The sequence below is a fragment of the Acipenser ruthenus genome, chromosome 1, assembly GCF_902713425.1.
Source record: "Acipenser ruthenus chromosome 1, fAciRut3.2 maternal haplotype, whole genome shotgun sequence".
In the NCBI taxonomy this organism is placed as follows: domain Eukaryota; kingdom Metazoa; phylum Chordata; class Actinopteri; order Acipenseriformes; family Acipenseridae; genus Acipenser; species Acipenser ruthenus.
In genome coordinates, this window is record NC_081189.1 from 98,876,103 (window position 1) to 98,882,950 (window position 6,848).

A 6,848-nucleotide genomic window follows, 5' to 3' on the forward strand; every position below is an offset into this window, starting at 1 on the left:
CCCCCAATCTTTATGCCGTATACATTAGTTCCTTAAAGACAACTTCACATTGATCAACATTTAAACTTTATTTAAAAGAAAACAGTAAAGAAATGAAAAAAAACCAAAACTACACTTACATGCTGAATACAGTAATTACGTGCCCTATCCAGGCCCTATACGTGACACATCCACCGTAGATTGCTTCATATTTTTCGTGCTTTTCTCATTGCAAGCTGTTTTAATCTTGTTACCGCCTCACGCCTGTTGCCATGGTTGCAGTTTGTGTGACGATGGCAACGGTTGCATACGTCACACATGATTCGCACTGCAATAGATTATCTATGAATCAGCCTTATGTTTTAATTAGCCTACCACGGTCTTTGTTTTCACTGACAGAATAACACATTCACACTGGAGAAGGTTCAGTGTCAGTCACTACCGAGATCGTTTTATCCGTGTATAATAGGGCTAATTTCCATTAAACAAACAAAAACAAAAACAAAAACAAAAAACTGTTCTTGCTGCTTGGATCATTAAAAAAGTGGGTTTGTTAGAAGGTCTGGTTATAGTTAAGTTAGCCTGTATATATACAACAGACAGTTGTACACAATGTCGTCTGTTCATGAATCAATTACAGTTGTTTTTATCTTCCCATTGAACCAGAAATTATAGATTTCTACACATTTCTTTATTTTTTTTTTATAACTGCAAATACAAATCTAGGTTTTCTATAAATATATTACGCACCCCACACACAGTATCAGCATGTATACCTTTTTATTGATAGCTGTATTTCATCAGTATGATGGGGTTATCCAAAATAATTTTGATATGAATCTGACCTCAAAACAAAGACTTTGAAAACGATATCTTGCTGAAACGTGTTTGTATTTACCAGCAGCACCCAGGTTGGGAAAGCAAATCTGAATGCTCACCGACCATTAATACATATAGTACAGTAAACTTCTGTATGCTTGCAGTAAACATGAGCTCCCCCTTGTGGTTGATTCATGTGACGGCGGACTGGCACCTTAAAGCTCTCCCGAGATAGCTCTTTGGCTGTCTGGATAATGTGTCAGTGTCTGCCAGTGTCTGTTTTTGGATGAAAATAATATATAGGCACCTATTATTCAAATACATTTTTGGTACATCGCCCCTCAGACCCCCTACCCCCTACTTACCTTTGTGACTGACGCTACCTGTGTGGCGCTACACACCTGCATGATACCTACCTACCTTTATTTGCCATACTAACTTACTACAGTATTACCACAAACATTGCTTCTAAAACTCTTCAAAGTCTGTTTTTCAAGAAGTGAGTTGTGGCCACTCAGGTTTACAACAGGTGTGCAACTGGAGCGTTCTACTTGTCACAGTCTTGATTTTTTCTATCTCAGAGGAACTGTAATTATGTGTTTATAAACCAACGTTTTCTTTAATTGACTGTTATACCCCAGATAAGAAAGAAAAAAGAATGGAATATAAATTAATAAAAATAATAAATAAATAAGTTTTAAAAAAAAAGTTTTAAAAAATGTCCAGTACATCCTGTCAGTCACCTACGGCCACTAACGTGGGTTTATTTTTGTTTCCTTGGAAACTCTTACCTCGTGACCGGTGGGTATGGGGGTATGGGGGCTAAAATAAACAGGCTTCCTATAGGCACATTACAATTTGAAACAATAGAAATTCATTGTTACCCTCAATAGTGTTACAGACCATGCTTGACGATATCTGAAAAATTTTGCGAGCGCATTTTTGTTTGAAATTGAATGCCTGTAAACTGTAAATATAGATGTATGTCTGGGCTCGCGTTTGTGTTCCATTTTTATTTACTGTGAAATACTGTAAATGCACCGGTCAGTCTGTAAAGTTTGCTGTACTTGTTTTTTTTGTGAGTGATTTACTGTAAAACATTTTTATTTACACATGTATATTACATTACCATTAAAAAAAGAATGTTAGATATTTCACGTTTCTGCCTTTTCAGATCGGTATTTTCATGAAATAAGGAAATTAAATGCGGTTTGTATGTCTTTAACCTTCATAATTAAGACACTAGAACTACATTTCAGCGATTTTTCATGCTTTGGTCGCAATTGAGCTAAATATTTTTAAGATCTCGCAGCAATTTATGTGGTCCTTAATTATTTTCAATCACAAATTGTGTTTGGTGGGAACACTAAAAATAGCACAGAGGAAGCTTCGCTCCCCAATCGTAAAAAACTTCCGCAGCCACTGTGTCAAAGCCAATTATATCATTGTTTCTACAGAAACCCATGCAGAAAATCAATATATTTCAAATATATGTTTTAAAGCTATTGAAATATTTAAAAAATGGCAGCAAAAATATATTGAAATACAGTACATTGTAAAAATATATCATTGTATATATTTTAGACATACATTGACATATATCCCAACATACAGTATGAAATATAAGGGAACATATTTCAAAGTACGCTTCCACATACTTTGAAATATGTTGGGAATATATGTCAAAAATATATTTAAATATATAAAATGTCCATAAAATGAAATATAAGGGAACATAATTCAAAGTATGCTTCAATATACTTTGAAATATATAAAATCATATATTTGTACAATATTTTGATTTACATTGTAACATTACTGCTACACATGCGTTCTACCCAGAAGCGATGACAGATTCAACACAAAGTTTTATTCATCCAACCCATACAGCTGCAGAGCATAACACAGATCAGGGCATTGAAAACACAGTGCAGAGAGTCTTGCAAGTATACACTGTTGGATTCCTTGTACTGTGAGGTAATGTCATTTATAAACTTGTTTTGTGTCAAGACAATAATGACTTGTGTGTGATAATATAAAGTATTAAACTTCTTCAGGAAAAGATAAATACAAATTAATAATACATCAAAACTGCAATATACAAGTGTTCCTTTGCTTTCCTATATTAGTAAAATATAAGGTCTGGTAAGGAATTAAATTTAGATCTGGGATAACATTTTAAGAATTGTTAAAATGCACTAAAGAAAATGCATATGTTACAGAAACAGTGTGGGCACGCCACGGCATACAAAGTAGCCCTTTTTCTTAGAATGTATTTCAATATATTTTGATGAAATTCAAAATATATTTTAGAATTCTGTCATCTATAAAATATATCTTGTACTGTATTCTGGTAGGAATGTTGTGCAAAATATATTTTTCTTAAATATATGAGCATATATTTAAACATATATCGCACTATACAGCATATATTTAGGAAATAGATGACAATATATTAACATGTATTTTAAATATATTTTTACTGCATAATTATATCTATATCCACTTGATTGGGCAAGCTCACATATGCCAAGTGAAAACCAGTACTGGAAACCAGTGAAAGAAAACCTTATCCTTTGACTGGACAGCTGCATAATACTAAAAGAAAAAAGTGCTGTGGGAAACGTAGAGAAATCAGACTTGGTAAGGCAGACTGAATTATAGTTTGTCAAAGGCGAGCTGATCTTAAATATTTGTTGGCATGTGTTAGTTAAAAAAAAAAAAAAACACATTCATCCTTAACAAGGAGTCTCTTTGGACTATTTCGCAGAATAATTTAACATTTGCAATCCATGCAGTAATAAAGGTAGTAAACCAACTGTTTGTAGTAGCCGCACATTAGGTAACAGTAGGTTGTGATACAGGGAGTTTTAAAATAGCCACCTAGGCTTGATAGGGGTGCTTCCTTCATTTAAAGCTCTCACTTAAACAGCTTTTGCCAGAGCTATACAGTGTTCTGTGAGGTGAGGTTACTGAAATAAGAACTTTTGACAGTCATGCTTACACAAGGACAGGTGCTATGTGGCAGGAGGTAATGATGATGAGAACTGGTACCAGTTACCTAGGAGAAAGCCACCAAGGGGAGATTATTTTGCAAAAAACACCTAAAGAAAATAGTTACATACATATATAAAGTCTATTTTTTAAAATGTTTACAGTACTTACTGTATACCGGTAGTAGGCTTCTAATTCATCTTTGAATGACTGCCATTGCATGCATAATGCTTTTGTCTGCTATGGTGTTTAGGTTAACAAACTACTGTGAGATCAGTTGTAACCATGGCTGCTGCGTATATTTTTATTATCTTCAGCTATAATACCCAATACTTAAAATACAGACACTATACTGTGCTGTCAACAATCCCCTTTCATGAATGTATTTTTTTCTTTAATCCAATAATCTATGCCAGAGAAGAACAAATATTAACCCCTGGAGTCCTTGCCAAATGACCCTTTAGAGACTTCAACCTTTCATGGTGGGGCCAGGCCTCATTGAAAATTAACATGTATGTCCAAAGAACTCTCCCACACAAATGGTGTCACATAAATAAATAAATACATTGTATCAACATGGTCACAGATCTCTCCCAAAAGTAACATTTTACTCTTCTAAGGCATGACAACTCAGTGACATCTGCCAATGCCATGTTATGTTTTATAATCTTTATATTTTATGGTTATAAAGGAGTTCTGAAACAAATTTCTCAAGTTAGTTAACCACAAAGTAAAATCAACAAGCAAAAATGTATCTCCTGGACATTCATTAAAAATAGCACAAATTTGTTCTCATAGTGTAATTGGATGTCTTTGTTAGATGTGGTGTATTTAGTTATGTTATTTTATTGCGTGTTGTTGCTGATGAGAACCACACCACCGTCGTTCCCTCTCTGACTCGGGAATTGCTGTCTCACCGCACACACGCTGGATCTGCTACTGAGTCACGTCTCCGCCTGTTCCGTCTCTGACTCAGGAATCGCTGGCTGCTCACTCTGCTTCCACGTTGGATCCACTGCTGCCGCTCCTCAACGCACCGCTCCGTCTCTAACTCAGGAATCGCTGGCTGCTCACTCTGCTCACATGCTGGATCCGCTGCTGCCGTTCCTCACCACACCGCTCCGTCTCTGACTCAGGAACCGCTGGCTGCTCACTCTGCTCACATGCTGGATCCGCTGCTGCCGTTCCTCACCGCACTGCTCAGTCTCTGACTCAGGAATCGCTGGCTGCTCACTCTGCTTCCACACTGGATTCGCTGCTGCCGTTCCTCACTGCACCGCTCCGGCTCTGACTCAGGAATCGCTGGCTGCACACTCTGCTTACATGCTGGATCCGCTGCTGCCGTTCCTCACTGCACCGCTCTGTCTCTGACTCAGGAATCGCTGGCTGCTCACTCTGCTTCCACGCTGGATCCGCTGCTGCCGTTCCTCACTGCACCGCTCTGTCTCTGACTCAGGAATCGCTGGCTGCTCACTCTGCTTACATGCTGGATCCGCTGCTGCCGTTCCTCACTGCACCGCTCTGTCTCTGACTCAGGAATCGCTGGCTGCTCACTCTGCTTCCACACTGGATCCGCTGCTGCCGCTCCTCACCGCACCGCTCCTCACCGCACCGTTCCGCACCACACTGCTCCGTCTCTGACTCAGGAATCGCTGGCTGCTCACTTTGCTCACATGCTGGATCCGCTGCTGCCGCTCCTCACCGCACCGCTCCTCACCACACTGCTCCGTCTCTGACTCAGGAATCGCTGGCTGCTCACTCTGCTTCCACACTGGATCCACTGCTGCCGTTCCTCACCGCACCGTCTCTGACTCAGGAATCGCTGGCTGCTCACTCTGCTTCCACACTGGATCCGCTGCTGCCGCTTCTCACCGCACCGCTCCTCACCGCACCGTTCCGCACCACACTGTTCCGTCTCTGACTCAGGAATCGCTGGCTGCTCACTTTGCTCACATGCTGGATCCGCTGCTGCCGCTCCTCACCGCACCGCTCCTCACCGCACCGCTCCTCACCGCACCGTTCCTCACCGCACCGTTCCTCACCACACTGCTCCGTCTCTGACTCAGGAATCGCTGGCTGCTCACTCTGCTTCCACGCTGGATCCGCTGCTGCCGTTCCTCACTGCACCGCTCCGGCTCTGACTCAGGAATCGCTGGCTGCTCACTCTGCTTACATGCTGGATCCGCTGCTGCCGCTCCTCACCGCACCACTCCGTCTCTGACTCAGGAATCGCTGGCTGCTCACTCTGCTTACATGCTGGATTCGCTGCTGCCGTTCCTCACTGCACCGCTCCGGCTCTGACTCAGGAATCGCTGGCTGCTCACTCTGCTTACATGCTGGATCCGCTGCTGCCGTTCCTCACTGCACCGCTCTGTCTCTGACTCAGGAATCGCTGGCTGCTCACTCTGCTTCCACGCTGGATCCGCTGCTGCCGTTCCTCACTGCACCGCTCTGTCTCTGACTCAGGAATCGCTGGCTGCTCACTCTGCTTACATGCTGGATCCGCTGCTGCCGTTCCTCACTGCACCGCTCTGTCTCTGACTCAGGAATCGCTGGCTGCTCACTCTGCTTCCACGCTGGATCCGCTGCTGCCGTTCCTCACTGCACCGCTCTGTCTCTGACTCAGGAATCGCTGGCTGCTCACTCTGCTTCCACACTGGATCCGCTGCTGCCGCTCCTCACTGCACCGCTCCTCACCGCACCGCTCCTCACCGCACCGTTCCTCACCACACTGCTCCGTCTCTGACTCAGGAATCGCTGGCTGCTCACTCTGCTTACACGCTGGATTCGCTGCTGCCGCTCCTCACCGCACCACTCCGTCTCTGACTCGGGAAACGCCGGATTCTGGAGCTCTGCTTTGCACGCTTGCGTTTAATGGAAAGTTCTTTGTTTTGTTTTGTTTTTACAATGCTTTAATCAAATAGTAAAAGGTACACAAAATAACAATCTTCAATACAGGAATCCGAAGGATCCCTGGGTCTGACTCCAGGCACCGAGCTCAGTACAACTTTTCATTCACATTTCCCGGGGTTAAATAGCCCTAGTTCCGCCCCTAG